Source organism: Leptosomus discolor, chromosome 11 (genome assembly GCF_034619465.1).
Source record: "Leptosomus discolor isolate bLepDis1 chromosome 11, bLepDis1.hap2, whole genome shotgun sequence".
Lineage (NCBI taxonomy): Eukaryota > Metazoa > Chordata > Aves > Leptosomiformes > Leptosomidae > Leptosomus > Leptosomus discolor.
Genome location: NC_141401.1, coordinates 13,857,040 through 13,875,438, shown reverse-complemented (window position 1 = coordinate 13,875,438; position 18,399 = coordinate 13,857,040).

Below are 18,399 nucleotides of genomic sequence, written 5' to 3'. Positions count from 1 at the left end.
ACACATCAAATAAAAATGAGAAATTCCTCTTCAGTTGTGTAACATGCTCTAACCAGTTGAGACACACGATGGACTATAGTATAAAAAAGGTAGGTTTATCACCTCAGTTTGCACCAAATAGGCTATTCACGCAGGCACTGATGTTTTCATTTAGGCTGTCACCTTTCCAAGACTACAGGGGTTTTTTTAAGCGGTACTTTTATTTCTTCCTCCCACAAAGTTTAAAGAGGGAAACACAAAGATACTAGTTTATTAAGTGTTTTACAACTATGCTTTTAAAACAGGTCAGTTTGCAGGAGAGGGCAACAGAAGTGACCCACAGAGGGGCTGTCATCTTTGATATTATTCTTAGTGCTGGCAGACATCATCACACATCACCAGCTTCATGCATTATGCAAGCAGCCCCTTCATTTCATGCTCAACTTCTGCACGTGGATTTATCACAGTTTTCAGCAAACAGGATGTACACTGAAACACAGTCAAGTATGAGACGTTTACTTTTTCAGAAATACAAATAAGACTGAAAGATACCAGTTAATTTGATTATGCAGACCACATAATGATCAAATCATTACTCACAACAGAAAGACCAAGATGACTAATGTCACATTATACAACCTGCTAAGTACTATCCCTTTGACTATAAAAAATACGGGGCACAGAAGTATTTTTTTTAGATCAGCCACGTTGCAGTCAGTAGGCAGAGTGAGTCATCGTCCAGCTCACGAAACTGCCGCTTTTCTAAAGCCTCCTACTTATTCCCCACACTGTTTAGGGAACTCTGTGCTGGCAGTCAGCAAATGTTACTATTAGTTTATAAATCTTCTGAAGGGGCTGTAAAAGCACACAAAAATCCACTGCATTTTTCTGTATCATAAATCAAATAAAATGCTTTGGTCCTCCCTTCGATTAATTCAATGAAAACTCACCACTGAAGAAGCCTATCACGAGCTAACCACAGCCTTCTGCACCTTGGTAAATCTGCTGCTGTCTGCTGTTCCACTGAACAGTTAACCAGTCAAGAGTGAATTAAAGATAACGACCACACAAGCAAGGACTGAGCTTGAGAGAGAGGTTGAAATGAAACTTCCCATTTTAGCTTTACAGCACACATTTTCTGAACCTGACTACCAAACTAAAATCTACCTCTATTTTGAGCCACCACTTTCTAGAATTTGTAACTGGTTTATAAACACACGCAATCACAACGTTATTTTTACATATGCACACACACACACACACATACATATATTAAAAAAACCTGTTGGCAACAGCACTTTCATCAACGTTTTCACCGGCCACATGACAACGTGCCAACCACTGGTTCTTTCCTCCACAACACAATTAACTTCGCCATTGTCAGACTAATCCAAAATGGCACTAAATTAGCCAGAGAAAGAGATACTCATTGTACAGAGGACAAGTGTGTGGATCCTGCCTTCTTAGCGAGACTACCTGTTCTTCCAAATCCTGAAACTCAAGCAGCCTCTTCAAGCTATTTTCATCGAGTGTTTCAAGATACCGATCTAAAGCATTAAGTCACTTTTTCCACAAAAGGTGCTCGACATCACTGGGGAGCATGCGGGCGCCCTGGCAGCAGGAGCGAGCCGTACCGTCCCCGTGTCTCCCGGCACGGCGGCTGGAAAGCGGCGCCGAATCACCCGCGAAGAGCCGCCGGCACCGAATCCAGCAGCAAAACTTCCGCAGACTTCAGCGAGACCGGGCCGCCCCCCCCCGCGTCTGCCGGGCCCGCCGGCAGCCCGCAGCCGTCCCGGCAGCGGACATCCTTCCTCCCACCGTCCCTCCGGAACGAGCCAGCTTCGCCCGCCAGCGCCGCCTCTCCCCGCACACCGGCGACCGCTCAGGCAGAGGGGACACCCCCCCGCGGGGACACCCCCCCGCCATGCCCCCGGCCGCGCGGGTGAGGGGCGGCCAGCCCGGCCCCCGGCCACACTACACCGCGGCCACCGGGCCCGGCGCCCCCGCGGCTCCGCCGCAGCGTAGAGGAGGCCTACCTTCAAACGCCCTTCAGGGCACGGACGCCGCCCCCCGCCCCCGGACCCGCAGGCCCCGTTCCAGCGGGAGAGGCGACACTCGGGGCCCGGCGCGGCGCCGCCCGGGCCGCAGCCGTCGGGAGCGCCCGCTCGCCCCCCTCAGCCCCGGGGCCGCCGCTGCCCCCGGGCCGCAGCCGCCGCAGTGCGGAGGGGCCGGGCCGGGCCCCGGCGGAACGGACGGCGCGCAACGGGCCAGGGGGCGACACCGCCGTCCGGCGGGAGGGAACAAAGCGCCTTTGTGCGGCGGGGCCGAGTCCGCGCGTGCGGCGAGCCGACACCCCCCCTCCCCCCCGCCGCCTCGCCGGTCGCTCCGCCACACTCACGGGCCCTCCCAGGCTCATCAGGGGCTGCGCTGCTCACACGGCCAGGCCCCGCGGCCCCGCCACCGGCTCCCGCCCGGCGCCCGCCCGCCTCGCCGCAGTTGCCGCTGCCGCAGCCGCCGCCATGTAACCCGGCGCAGAGGGCAGGGAGGGGCGGGGCCGGCGGCGGCTCCGCCTCCGAGGGGCGGGCCCCGGGGCAGCCCTCAGGGAAGGAGGGCGGGAAGGGCAGCGCAGCCCGGCCGGGCCGGCTGCAGCGGAGCCCGGCTTTCCGTGCGGGAGGCACGGCCGCCCCCGAGGCCTGACCGCGCTGCAGGGCCCTCCGGCCGACGGGCCCGCACCCTCGAGTGCGGAGGAGCACCCGACCGCCTTCCCCCAGCGGGGGGATGGCCCTGGGGGGCCGCGGCGGGACACCCTCTTGCTGAGCAGTCACCTTGCAGCCTAGCCTGTCTTCCTGGGACATGGCGGCGCCCAGTAGCCTGTATGTCCAGTTAGCCAGAAGAATTTAGCAGTCTCAAAGTCCGCTTGAGTCAAATACTTAAAAGAAACGGGCCTAGCAGAGCTGCGTGCAGGGGTTACGCACTGCCACTGGAGTCAACGCGAAGTAGAGGCCTGCAGGCACTAACCATGGCCCTCTAGCGCTGTATTATTACTCAAAGCTTCGGTTGCTGCTTCCTCCTCCTGTTTGATCTCTGCTGCCTCCTGACAGCTGTCCTAGAGTCAGACTAACTGCATTCGGCCCAAGCCCTGGCAGTGCCTGACTTGGCAAGGCCTAGGGCTCCGTTTCTTCAGCATTTCCTTCGGCCAAAACACAGCACACCGAAAAAAAAACAAACCCACAGGCAGAGAAGGGAGCAGAAACGCGGGGTTTCTGCAGCTGGGGGGATGTGGGGAGGAGAGCCAGGCCATGTCTCCATGCCCAGGTTACAAGCCCTGCAATAGCCGGGGGGAGGAAGGGGGAGGAGTGAGGTGAGGAAACCCAGCATCAGTTGCCACCAGGCAAGCACTGCTCCTGCAGATGCCAGTGTGTGTGTCCCCGAATAACGACAGGTGGGGAAGTGGTTGTGTGGGCCCAGTTCAACTGTCCTGGCTTTAAACTAAACGTCACTGATGGTGGAGAAACAAAAACACGGTTGGAAGGCCACAGGTGGGAACGACAGAGGCAGGCTTTCCTTCTCTGAAGGTGACATTTTGGCTCAGATGTTCTGCAGTCTTAGTGTTATGGGGGACCTGAATGTTCTCCCCATGAGCATCTACAAACTACTTGCCATTGCTGTCACCTCTGTAGACACCAGACATGATTTCTCTTTTGCTATTGCATCTCCCTTAATGGACATAGGCAGAGACAGCAAAAGTCTACTTTCCCCTGAAACTCACAAATACAACAAAATAAAGCAAAATAATTAAAAAGGTTTTTTTTCCTCATGAGACTTTTATAAAGCAGCCTTATTGGGGAGAAGGAGGCCTGAAAACACCAGGCCTGCAGGTATCAGAAGAGCCTCATGCTTCCACTAATACAGTTTTGGTAGGTGCCTCGTATCCCTTTTCAGTCCAGGATGACTCAAAGATAAAACAATTAATATGCATTTTTACTTTTTAAACAGAGGTTATTTATAGTTAGTACTAGGATAGAAGTCACAAGAGCTCTATGGCTCACTCTGCTGCCATCTGGACAGAAGCATCCAATTGACCCTTGCACTTCAAAATCGTGTAACTTTGTTTTTTTAACAAACAAGTCATAGATCAACATCCAGGGAGCTCCCTACCCAGCTTCTCTAAGGTTATTTAAATAACTTTTAAAACCCCTTCAATTACGAAGCCAAGCTGTTTTAATTTAGTCAGGTGCATTGCTAACTCTGACATTACCCCCGCGAGCAGGCGAGGTGACGTGGGCATTTGATAACACAGCACTGTACTAGCAGCATACGTACAGAAGTCAGTAACTAAACTGACCCTTTACATTGCAACATTTGCTAATTTACAGGCAGCTAACCATGCTACCAACAGTGGAGAAAAGTCAGAAACAGAGTTGTAGTTCTTCTGCCCACCCAGCAAAACACAGTTGAAAGATTACAGCACTGGGTGCACCAGAAGGCCTGTATTTAAATACAGTCTATAAAAAAAACCTGCAGGAGTGCATATTTGGAAGAGGTGATGTTAGGACGGCAACCAGAGCCAAGCCACAGAGGAGTATTTACTTGCATTAAAGGAAGAGATTTGGGACTCAAAAAAAGGCAGGAGCAGCAGTGGTTTTATGTCTAAATCCAGAGCTATTTAGTTAATTAAGAATCCTTCCACCCATACAAAGTATTTTCGTTATGAGAGACTGAAGAGCAAGCTGATCCTAGGGTACTGCAGTAAGAAAAATTTTATATTACAGCCTTGCAACAGCACCTGGAGAGCCTATCATCATACTGTGTACATCACCACTATTTGCCAATACCCACATTGCCGTTTCATCCAGGTGGAGAAGTCGCACATCCATGGAGTTTGCTGTGCAGCAGCCCAGACTGTTTGAAAAGTAGTTACCAAACACGGCAGAGGCTTGCAGTAAGTGGCAAGCTTCCTCACCTGGGTGGTGTACACACACTTGTAAATCTCACATAGTCCAGAAGCACCCCCATTTTTCTGGGTTCCTGTTTAACACATCAAGAGCTACTTACTTCCCCCCCCCTCCAAATTCTTTTCTGCTATTCTAAGCATAGTCTGGGGTAGGATCTAGTGAATGAGATCCTTCAATCTAGAGGAAAATCGTGCAACGAGGAAGCGCATGGTGCAGGAATGTTACTGTCTTCAGCCTCACTATTTATAGAATTACAATGCATGTGAGAGAGAGTTGCTCAGAATTTAGTTGTGTGTCACACGGCAATTTATAGCTGTCTAATCCAGCAAATTGCTAATCTGTTCTCAGATTTTAAATATCCTATTGATTAGGCTATAAATTACTGTGTCAAATCGTTTCCCCACTCGTCACAAGAATGCAGTTACGTAGCATGTAGATGATACGCTATATGATACCAACACATTCTAAAACATTTGCAGATATTAACTGTCAGTAAAACGCAGAGTAAGAAAAGAAGTGGACTTTGAAGGTCACAAAGCCCAGCAATTAAAAAATAATTAGAACTGAAGCAATGATTCATTTATTATATCCAAGTTCAAAAAGATCAAACAGTAAATTCCAATGTAATATTTCAGTTCTCTGTGTGAATTGTTACTTGTGGCATAAAAGGGAATGAAGTATTTTTAAGTGTCCACACCCATTATGATTGGCAAAGGAAGAAAGATTTGGAGATGGTTTGAAAAGGTTGCCCAAGGTGACTTGGCAGCTCCAGGCTTTTGTCTCAGTTTCACTGCTTCTTTGGGCTTTTCTGCGGGAAATTTTTGTTTTCTGGTATTATGTAGCTCTCTGTAATGGTTCCAGTTATTTTCAGAAGAGGCTAAACTTAAGCATGGACCCCACATCAAGCAGCCTCCACCCCCAGTGAAGATTAAGGTATCTAAGATGATACCTGGGTTTTGGCCTGTCCTGCAGGATCGGGCCCCTGGGCAGCCGAAATTGCTAAGACACACAGGGGAGGACTGACAGCAGACAGTACCTAGGGCGCCTGCCAGACCGCTCCTGCTCAGCTTACATGTCCTCCCAGAGAAAGTGAAGTGTATCCTGGGATACATTTTTAAGGACTGACCATGGTTCTCACCGATCTCTAGGATTCATTTTGCATGGGGATAGGGATGAGTTTGGAGAGAAATTCAGCTTATTAAAAGGGGATGGGAAGAGGTTCAAGAAGCAGTCTGTTTTGGATGCCTCCTTGGCCTGTTTCTGCTTACTTATGTTCTTCAGGGTGATCTGAGCCCTGAAGTACGAATTGGTTTTCCTGGCACAGCTCCCAAGAGTTTTTAATAGTTTTTTTGGGTCTCCTTTAACTGCTGCCTTCTCCAATTAGCCTAGTTCTCTGCAGGTGTTAAGCAGAGCCTTTACAAATCACTTGCTCTTCCAGCTTACAGTTTCGCAGTGCTGACATTCAGCATAAACAGTGCAGATAAAATTTGAGTTTCACTGACAACCCAACAGTTCAGGTAGCTTCACTTCTTGGGCACCTCCATTACCTGGAAAAGGTCAGATTACACCTTTCCATATTGAACTATGTAACACAAACACATTTTCCTAACAAATGCCTTCTGGGATTGCAGACTTTAAAGGTTTCCCAATAAATCTTAAAGTATACTTCGTGCCAGCATTGTTAGCAGGTAACCATGCAGAAGTTGCCATCTTAAAAACTTTTAACAAATTTTTGCGTCAAAATCCTTTTTCAGTTAAAGTCTACTTGGCAGTAGCCAAAGCTACCTGAGCAAGGACAGCGTGCTACCACCTCATTTGCACTCACTTGGTGGAACTGACTTTGCTAGAGCAAACTTCGTACTGTCTATATTCTGGTTAGGACAGAAGCTCTGACAACATTAGAAGACTTAGAAGAAAGGAAAAAGGCAAACCCTAAGATCTTAATCTCTGTGTGAAACAATAGGCTGGAAAAGAACAGACCATTAACACAGACCAATTCAAACCAAAGGCAGCAAAGTACAAAGGGCAAATCAAGGTGGAAGAAGAAAGTCACAGAAGATGTTCAACTTTGAGGTTAGAAATAAATGGGTTCTGTGACATACTTGGAAATTCTGTGAATCTACAGGAAAAAAAAGTCATTAAACACTTAAAACAGAGCAAGTCATTCTTCCCCCTCGGTAGATCACCAGCGATCTAGGACACTTCAGTACAGCTAGCTGCATGCAGGCTCCCTGCTTAACATCACACGTTTTTATTAAGTCGGGCAATTGCATTGCCTACTTTTCCTATGTCTTAACCAACACTTAGCACAGGGGACAGAGCAGCTGCCTAAAGCAGAAGTTGGCAAAGGCATGGCAATACTGAGAGAAGAGGAAAGCTTAGAAAACTTGCCTTGTAGCTGGGTCATCACTGAAAGCATCAGCCCTCTGTGTGTGAAATTCACTTGTAGGGCTAGAGCTCTCCCAGATTTCTTAGCCTTTCATTAATTCCTCGTTAGTTAAGCTTGCATAGAGATAGCTATCAGTATTTCACGCATAGAATAACAAACATAGAAAAATTTACCAAGGTAGGCAATTAAGGCAGTATATGTTAGGTTTAATTGCCTTTTAAAGGATGACTAGTACCAACATTTTCACACTCGGGTGCTCCAAGTGACCCAAGTTGCTTCTGACTTCCCAGGACTCAGGAGGGGTGCTGGAGCCAGGCTGTAGATCCAGTCAATGGCTGAATCTACAGCTGAAAAACATTCTACTGAAGGAGGAACAGGGCTGTTGTGACAAGGCAAAATGTAGGATGAAGTGCAAACAAGAACTACCAAATTGTTTCTTTTACAGCACTTCAGGTACAAGACAATTCTGTATGTGACAGTTCTCCCCCGTTCAGACCCGCAGGAAGGCACTGCTTTCATCCCCACCTCCAGAACCTCAAGTGAAGAGGAGAACATGTCTGCCTACTGACGTGGCACCAAGAGCAATTTTCTAAGGCATACCTGTGCTAGTTATTGCATCGCCTGCAGTGCTACTAGAGTTGTAAGGCAGCACGTTACTGTACAGATATTATTTATCTGTGATGCATTGAGTACTCCGATGTGAAGAGATGCCCTGGAAGCGGGGCAGGGTGCTCTCAGCAAAAGATGCATTTGGTTTTGGATCCCTACTGGAAAATATGTCAGCTATTGAGCAGAAGTTATAAAGGCCTGATGGTAGATTTATGTAGAAAAATTACACATTTTCGTAGAACTATTGCATTTAATTGCAGAACTATACATATTGCTTTGTAGAACTGTTCTAGTTCGTTCCTATAGATCACTAAATCTTCCTACATGCAGCATTTTGATTGCTATTGCATTAGAGATAAAGCCTCTGTTGTGCAATTGTAAATACAGCTGGTGCTGCAGAGCGTGTCTTTTAAAGAGAAAAAAAATAGGACCAACATCTGCTAACATTTTCACCAACACCAGAATCCTCTTGAAATACATTTACAGGGGGCAAAGCTCAATACAAATACATGGGCATCAGCTAACACACTGCTACACAACTTTTACATATCAAATATCGACAAATATTATCTACAAGCTTACAAGGGGAGATGGGAGGTGCAGTGAGTTGAGGCATTTCAAACACTTTCAAAATATTATTTTGCAATAATCTACATATGAATGGCACAGCACGAAGTGAGTCTTTGTCAGCTGTCAAGAAGATGATCCGTTGCTGCCATGAGAAACTTGGGGGTTGGAAAAGCAATACCAATTGGTCATAGCAGAAGAGTCTCAGACCTCTACTGCTGCTTAGGTTTGTACCCTGTAGAGGCCTTCATAAGTGGGACATGGGCTCCAATCCCACCTGTGGCACTGTGGTACCTCTTATGGTGGTTTGTGAAAACAGGATGAAACAAGCTGGATTGGGGGACACGTTAAGAAATTGTGTCTTTGTGACTGTTCAGGCAAAGGCCTTCCTCCGTTCACTTTGCCCTGCACACAGTGGCCTCCAGCAAGCGCAAAGCTCTTGGATGCAGCTGTTTCACAAGCAAGCTAAAGGTAAAGAGGCAAGAAGCACAGTGCCAGCAGGGTCAAGGCAGGCCAATGGGAAGCTGATGTGGGTGCTGTTGCTCAGGGTGTGTTTCGTCCGTGGCCAACACGCTTTTTCAGGATTCCCAAAATAGCACTTATCATAAACAGCAGCTTGACTGGGAAGCATGATGCTTCACTTAATGCCTCCCACTGTCCCTGCCAGACTCCTACCCCAATCAGTCTCCTGAAGCTAAAGAGATGGAAAACCTAAGAAATAGCAAAAAGTAGAAACTTTCCATAGAACTGCTATCGTCAAATTATATGGCAAATATTCAGCATCACAAAAGCTACCTTGAGTCACTTTTGTTATGTCTTCAGACATCAAACCCCATAGTTTTTCTTTTGCTAACAAATACATTTTTGAACCACCTCCTCTCCCTTAATACTATGTAACCTTTTCTCAGTGCATGTTGCACTGTCTATTTCTGAAGATTTCCACCACAAATATACGGGAGTATTCAATTCTCCATATTCCCCAACCCTGTTGTATCTTAGCTTTCATTAAGATCTTCTAGGATGTTTCAGGTTTTCTCAGCCATTTTGAGACACTTGCTGGGAGGGAATACATTTCCAAACTATTTGTTTTCTCATGAAAACTGGGTTTTGCCTATGTGCCAGAATCAGCAGACATTTTATAAATAGCTTTGGAGAGATGACAGGAAGTGATGCAAGATCTCAGGCCACTCCACAGAGGGCAACTGTCTGAAGTGCTCAGGATAGAGGGACTTGCACGATTGACTACTACACAGGGGAAAAAATAAAATGCACAGAAGCATCGTTTACTACAGAGGGTATCAAGCTTATGAAACACAAGATCTCTACCTTAGTACAGCTCAAGCAAAAAGTCTATTTGCTTGCAACTATGTTACAATGAAAGCCAGGAAAATTAAATCTTCCTTTGAAGAGGAAAAACTGACCAGAATTGTCTAAACTTGCTTTGTCTTCTACTCTTGAGGAGGAGCTTTTTCCTTTTCCTTCTAACACCTTATAAATGCTAACACATGCATTGGAGATTTTCCAGACCCTGACTGATGCCAAACACTAGGATCATCTTCTTACTCTGGCATTTCCCATCAGCTTCAGCAAAGGCTCTTCCAACTCAAACTGCTTTAAATGGGCTCCAGTAATAGCTGCTTAGAGGTTAATCTGTGTCTATTCATCTGATCCCAAGAAATACCTGTTTCTCTCTGCCACAGTAATACAGAATGGAGCATCAATTCACTGTCTAATTTTGTTTCTATCAGCTTCCATGAAGAGACAGCACAGTAATTTAACCCAAATAAATGTTTTATTTGGAACGGGGGCAAACTCTCAGCATTCTTAAGTCCATGGCAAAACTCTCAACAGATTTAACTTCAACACAGTGGCTCCAGCCTTCTTCTCCACTACCAAGATGACTTCTCTTCCTAACAGCGGCAAGCACCTCAGCCCACTCCTTACCACACTTTCACGCCACTGATGACTGAACAGTGTGCTATACATGGAAGACTACAAGTATTAGTGAGAATCAGATAGTATACCCCGACAGTAGATGTGCTTTTTGAGTCATTCAGTCCAGAGGGTGATGCATTTAAGTCCTCTATGTTCCCACACTGCAGTTAAGTGTCATGCGGGGCTAGAAGAGCCGACCTCGAAGCAGCCATGGAGCAGTCTCCTTTCTGCACTAGAAGTGCGTGAGTGTGTAAGCGCACAACTTGACTGCACCAGGGCATCACCGTAACCACCCACAGTGCTGTGTCCCACAGACCCCGCAGCCGGGAGCCTAGCCTGAGACTTCTGCTGAGATTTTACCTTAACAGAGAATTGCATATTTGATCCTTCTCGCAGCCATACCTCAGAGGCATCCTACTTTCAGTAGTAGATGGTTTCTACCCATCGTTTGTAAGCTATCTGTTGTCATGACAGACAGAAGAGCCTAGAAGCACTCCTACCTATGAAAGGAGTAAATAATACATGACACATTTTTTGAGCTTTTGTACTGAGTAACTGATTTTACCTGTCATCTAAATTTTTGTAAGTCTAATTAAAAAAAAATCAAGTTCTTCTTTAAAGACATTAAATCTGACTGAATCTTTGTTATTTTGGAAAGGTAAGATTTATTACCTCTATTAGAGGTATGACAGTGCTGAAACTGGGCCATCCCAAACTTTCCCGGTTAAAGACTATGCAAACAGAACTGGAATACATCTGTCTATATATGCATATATGTATACATTGCAGGACATAAAAGCAAATTCACTTGTTAGTGGGTGTTCACCATTGCATGTATGGAGGAGAGAAGGGTACAAGAGAAAGTGGACAAGGCTGTCAGCCTTTGCAGAGCTCAGTGAGAGCTCCAGTGCATGAGATCCAACTGTTCTTAATGACCACAAACATAAAAACCACTAAAATTGTAAACCCAGGCTTCATTCTTATCTGCACTTGGAAAGAGATCTCGTGTATCTTTTTTGCTTCTTGACCTATGAGAAAATGTGTCTCACATGCCTACTTACTGCACCGCAGAATAGTCTTCTTCACAGAGACACAATCTCCTTGTACAGGGCTCATGCAGACTGATTCCCAGAAATACCTCCATAGGATACCCCAGTGCTGAGAAATCACTGAGAATAAGTCCTAAACGCAGAAGGTTATCTCGCATAGGTAAACGTTTTACTGTATAGTTATGCCTAGAGGTTCTTTCATGATCTGAATAGTGAGATTTACTTTGCAAGTGTGCTGGAATTAAGAAAGATAAAGAGGTAGAGAAACCTTCTGCTTTTTAGTGCAGCAGCATTCCTTTATCTCTAGCATATCTCTAAACAGTTTTCAATCGCATTCAGTCAAAAACTGTTAAATGAAAACTGAAGAGATACCACATACATCTAAAGCTATATGTTGAGACAGGGGAAAGGTATTCCGCCCTCATTCTTTGTGTTTTATGAAACACTGGAGAATCATTTAAGCCTCAGTTAAAATAAAATCAATTCCTGATAAACCTATTTTAGTAAACACAAAAAGTTGCTAACCATTAGTTCAAATATCTTCTTATTGTTTGATCTGGACACTCCCAAAACAAAAGCAATCGAGATGATTCAAAGAAGAGGAGATTCAACCTTTGGACAAGCTCTAATTACAATACTTAGTTATCATGATTGCTGCAATTCCACAGACTCTGACGAGATCATAGCTCTGCAATCTGCTCCAGCATTGCCGTGGCAGTAAGAGCTGCCACATGGTTCCTGTCTGTAATCTGATGTCCCCAGTGGCTCACAGCACCACAAACCAGCTGAAAGACCTTCTTCTGTTCCCTTGCATCCATCATCACAGAAGTGAGGTGCACAAATCCATTCACTTGTGTTCAGTGGTGGGAGACTGTGACAAGGTCAGGCTGCGCAGTGGGAGATCTCACTTGGCCAGCCAAAGCAATGAAGAGTCAGGCTTCAGCCATCAGGCAACAGTGGGCAAACTCTTCCTGGTAGTCAGGGTCTTGAAATGGTGGCCCGGAGAGGTAAGACTGCAGTTCACAAACCTCTCAGCTTTCCTTGCTGTAAACTTTTCCAGGACAGACAGCCTCTCTAGCTACAGACTGTCTTGGAAAACGTATATTCGAGAAATCAAGGAAGGATGGACACAGGTCTCAGCCCTTGCTTTCAGAGTCGAACCATCCTGCTGGGGCTGGACTAGGAGTCTTATTACCACTGCCCAAACCATCCTGCTCCAAGGGCAACTCCAAGGAGGACTTAACGCTCTCAAGCCTGCCTGTCAGAGACACTTCACAAAGACTTCACAAGACAGTGCAGTATTCATCAAACACATGGTTATGGTTTTCCCCTCAACCCAGCAAAGGTTTTTCAGATGTCAGCTGTTTTTTTTTTCCTGGCAGACTACTCAACCTGGTATTTCCACGGCTGCATGGACTATCTAAATACTTCCTAAAAGTACAGAATAAAGTGAGATTATTATGGTTTGTGATAACATCCCTGTTTAAATAATTAAGGCAATTCATTTGCTTGTAGTAAAAATGATTCAAGGACTACATGTACAATTTGCGATCAAAGTACTACCCTGTACCCCATGTTTATCATCCTAGGTCCAATCATATTTGTTAGTAAACAATACAAATGTAATCATTTCTAGGTGATGGTAAATCAGTGGCAAGGCTTGAACAGGCTGTTGTCAAGTAGGAAAACTTCAACCAAGAACCTGCAGTTACTGCTGAAATCAAGTGAAACAGCAGGGTAGTAATGGAAACTTTTGGACCTTTTCACACAGAGGAACAAGAAGATTTATCTATCCTCCTGATTGCTGTAATGTTTCAGATAGCAGGAGAACATGGGAATATGGGCCTTAATGTCAGCTAGTAAAGTTTTCTGACCTTTGAAGAGAACTCCATGTGACATGACAATCACGGTAATCAGAACAAGCTCTATCTGCCCTGATACAGCTTTACTGCATAGCAGATACTCCTTTTTCTCCGCACAAGTGCTCAGTGCTCTGCTTCATTCATTGCACAAGACAGATAGTGCTCACCTGATTACTAGTAACTGGATAGCAAGAAAAAAATAAAATCGGTGGACTGCCCTGTATTTTATTTATCACATATTGCCCCAGTCTGAGGACAGAACCACCAGGCTGGGCTCTGCAAATACCCATTAAATTAATTTCTACAATCTGCAAGAATGCCAGGATATTATAATTTCCACTTTCCTGAAATGAGTCACAGAGATCAAGGTCACAGTAGCCCTTAATAGCAGATGCACAATTTCAGATTGCTAGAACTGAATTGTGCAAGGGATTGGTACTTTGTTCCACTGTTCAACATTTCAACTCACTTTTCAAAGTGATTGGTACTCCTTGCACCGTGTGCAGATCCCCGAAACTGTGAATGTTCAGTTTTTGCAAGTTACTCTAGGCTTTGTGCAGGCAGTTCTGATTTTCCCTAGCAGCAGAAGCCCCCGAGTAGCTGTGCTTGTACACCCCAAGTAGCTGTGTTCACACACCCTCCACACCAGCCTCTCCACTCCCTCTCAGCTGCTCACCTAGTTTCTCCAAGTCTCTTCCCATTTCTCAGTTTCTTTTTTCTTTTCTCCTTTCCAATTCAACTCTCATTTTTACAAGCTTTTTCTCAAAACTTACTCCTTAAAAATTTCCTACCTATTCAGTCCTTGTTTCTTCTGCACGTGAATCAGGTAGCTACCTCCAGCTTCTTAACTGGAGCCAACAGGAGCCACTAAAAGTGCATGGGAGGAACAGTACACTTCTATTCAGTTAAGGTGCCCAAACCCAACACAGTCTGCAGCAGCCCATGAATACTGTCGCAGGAAAATTTCTGTCCAGAAGTTGACTGGGCTGGAGCACACCCAGGACCGACAGACCGTGTGGGAATTTATCTGCTACCACATCTGTTCTGTCTGCAAAACCTGAGGTCTTCAGTTCACAGACATCGAGAGATTTTCCACAAAGATAAAACACGGATCTTTGATTCTGGATTTTAAGAGGGCCCTCCTCTTCTGGAACAGGCAGGAGCCTTTTAATAACTTTTTTTGTTTGCCTATTTTTAAGTAGGGCAAAATCAATACTCTCCTCCACGCCAGTTCTTGTAAAATGATAAAAAATTTGAGCTAAATATTACAGCAAAGTTCAGATTTGGAAATGGAAACAAAAATGTTTTCATCCAAAGAATTAGCCATCAGCAAAGTCATGGTCTGTCAAAACTGAGGGAGGCACTGAGACCAAGGCAATCCCAACACAAGAGCTTCCCAGCCTTGTCTGAGCCACCAAGGGGTTGCAAGTGCCATGTTCTGGCTTTGCTATGCCACTGCTCCCCACACATGTAGCCTCTTTCCATCTTCGCTCCTCTGCCTGGGCAAAGGGACAGGCACATTCACACCTTCTCCTCCCCCAGCAGAAGGTACCCAGAAAGCTAATGTGGGCTATGTCCCCTCCCCAGGCAGCCTTCTCCTGACATCCCCGGGGCTGGAAAGCCACTAGCTGTTGGGGAACACATTAGGGAGGGAAAAAAAAGTGGACCAGAGAGTTTCTGAGAAAGATATGGCCCTGTCAGTGTCCTCTCCTTGGGTTGGTGAGAGGTTGCTGGGGGGTGCACAGGGAAGCCCCACAAGGGCAGTGGGCACTCACTGCTGAGATGTCAAGGGCCCTATCCAAGCTTCTTTTCCCCTTCGCAAAGGTATTTTGGGAAAAAGCTCTCAGCAGTGGAAAGCAAGAGGACGTTTCCTGTAAGAAAATACCCCACTCTCCAGGACACAGTTTCTTCCTATTATTTTGCTCCAACATGCAGTCACACATCCTCTCCTACCACCCAAACCCTGCTGCTTCCCTGCGTCCTGGGCGCAGACCCCACACCCCCTTACTGCAGCTGCCATTAGTGGGGCTGCGGGACAGTGGGGCAGCCAGTATCGGGGCAGGCAGAGGGCAGGCAGGAGATCCGGCGTTACGGGGAGGGACCCCAGGAATTAGGGGAATGCAACAGTGCAGGAGATGAAGAGGTAAGTGTTTAAATAATCTCCATCATCAGCTTCTCCATAATATCAGTTTTTGGCTGGTTGCAGGGACGGACAGAAACCACATGTGACTGTGTGCAGGGGATGGGGACAACAGCAACATTAGCTTGACTTTCTGATGGTTACAGAGGCTGTAATTTCTTTTTATTTCTACCATATCCTATGTGAAAAGCATTTCAAGACCTGCCCTACCCCCCAGATCCTATTCTGAAAAGCTGGATCTCACAAAGCTGTTTTCCAACATGTCAAATACAGGTTTTGTGGCTCAGTTTGACAGTTTTATGAAGACAGCATTAACTCCCAGCTGAGCATGAGCAACCAGGTCACTGAACACCAGGAGTGCACGACTCAGTGCCCTGATGCCTTGCCTGGGTTAGATGTGGTTCTTGGAGCCCACATCTCTGGCCTCAGCAGAGTCTGATCGTCATTTAGCAGCAGGCAGGTCAGCTCCCAGGACCTTTACCAAGCTATGGTCACGAAGAGAAGACCTCAAAAAGGGGCAGCTCAGTCCCACCGCTCCTGCTCGCACGGGTTAGTGATGCAGCGCATCAGCAAGCCCACCCGCTCCCACGCTGCCACCACCGACGGGACCTCTCCCAGGCTGGCCCAGTGCCAGCCGCTGGGCACCCACCACTGCTGGGAGGCTGCTTCACCTGCAGCAGGTACACAAACTGCCTGGGGTCCTTCAGCATAATATTGGTAGCTGCAACAGGCAGAATCTAGGAATACATCCCCAAATCTGCCCTTGTGTTCTTTAAAACAAGCTTTTATTTATGCTGCTGGTGGTGGCAAAAAATAGCCCGAGTCCCCACTCTGCCTTCAGTTATATTTTTCCATGTGCAGAGCTGAAGCTCTGAGGCTCCTCTCCCTCTGCAGAGCAAAGACAGCATTTGCAGGAATAAAGCTGTGCTTATATAAGCCTCTGAAAATGCCAAGTTGAATGTCTGACAGAGGAAAAACTTCTGGTAAAACCCTATTTTTTGTCTTTTCAAGAGATCTAATCTATCTTCTGTGCATTCCTGACCTTCAGAAAGTATTTTCATCTCACATGTTAAGTATAACAATCCTCTTAACAAGGGAACATTTTGTTAGAGCTTTAAATTGGGTTACGTAAATTATTTGTAGTTCTGACAGCAGGTTTCTCTTCCGTCCACGAGGACAGTTGTTATGAGATTGCTACAAGGTTCATTCGCAATCACTGCAGATAATCATCTGAAGGGATTGTTTGAAATGAGATTTTATCTGGGGAATATGCTACAAGTTTATCAAGGGCTTTTATTAAAGCAGTGTTTTTGCCAAATAATTTGCAATATGGTAACCTGCATGAGAATTAAAAAATCCCTGATGTGAATGGTAAATTGGGAAAAAAAAAATTCCAACTTGTACAAGCTTTAGGAGGAACAGAACACAGAGGGGGAAAAAAACCAACATACATATATATATGTATATAGATGGTACTGTGTATGTCTTAATCCGTGAGTTTACTCTTGTTGATGACAGTGGGAATTGCAAACAGTCAGGATCGGGCTCTTTGTTTCCAGTAAGTACTTGTTCAGAAAAAAGCAGAGTGGAAAAATCATTCAAGAAGTAACAACACTACTTTTAGCATTACATCAGAGCAGTCAATGACTTAGAAACATATTTTGCAGTACTCTGTTTTCACTCCTTCTTCTCCACAGCCCATAACCAGGCATGAGGTTAGACACTGATTTTGAATGGGAAGAATTCTCAGGCAGTAGAAGCCTCCCTCCTCCTTTTCTTTCATCACTCTTAAGGCCGATTGGGAAAAAAGTTTCTACTTACTTCTTCAGGAGTGGAAAAAGAAGGGCATCATTTACAAATTTGGATTAATTTTTTACATTCCCCATTATATTTCTCAGCTATCAAAAAAAACCCCAACAAAGCAATAAACCAATATTTTATTCAAATGGAAATAATTTTGTTTGACTTTAAGAACACTGATTTACTAAAACAAAATTTTAAAATGAAAAATTTCAAATCAAAATATGGACATTAATTTTAAAATCTTTGTAAGAGCATTTCAGATTTTTTTCTCCCTAAGTAACAAGAGCAGTGAGTTAAAAGTTTCATCCAATGCTACATGTGAGCAACAGAGCAAATCCAGTAAACCTGATTTCTACACACTCCTGCTGGCATTAAGTTCTCCACAACTGTGGTCCAGAAACCAACAAACCCAGCCACCCCTTCTGCAGCATGAAAGTACTCCAGGAGAGACATTTTCAAGGACTAAAAAACTGTGTGTTTGTAAACCACACACACACACAAACACAAGAACCATGCAAAAGGTGCTCAGCAGAGGAGGACCTTTACTTACGAAACTTCTACTAAAACATTTCCAAATCTGCCTGGGAATGCTTTACCTTGGTATTTCAAATCATATTGAGCTAACTCACTGTGTTTTATCTTTCCTTCATATTCCTTCCCCTTCTTTGTTTGATGCCAAATATTTATTTTCAGCAGACAACTATACAGAGCTGTCTCATGATTTTATTAGCAGTCTCTTATAGTATTTTCTTTACAGAGAATGCAATGCCTTAGTACTTTTAGGTACAATGTTAGGTATTCCTCTCTGAATTACCTAGAGACACTAGCTGAGTAATATACAATAATTTTATTTATATAAAAGATAATATATTATTATTTTGGTAATTCTCAAAGTGAGAGAGATGTTTTTAAGTGTTAGTTAGAAAGATTGATCTTAATTCTTTATACTTCTTTCTCTCTGAACAAACAGATCTCATAGGAGAATACACACAGACATTTAACTTACCATTACTGAAGCCATCTTTTGACTTCCTCAGTATCATTAATATTTAAGCAGAAAGAACAGAACAAATAATTATCCTAATGATACTACACCAGAACTAACGAAGTG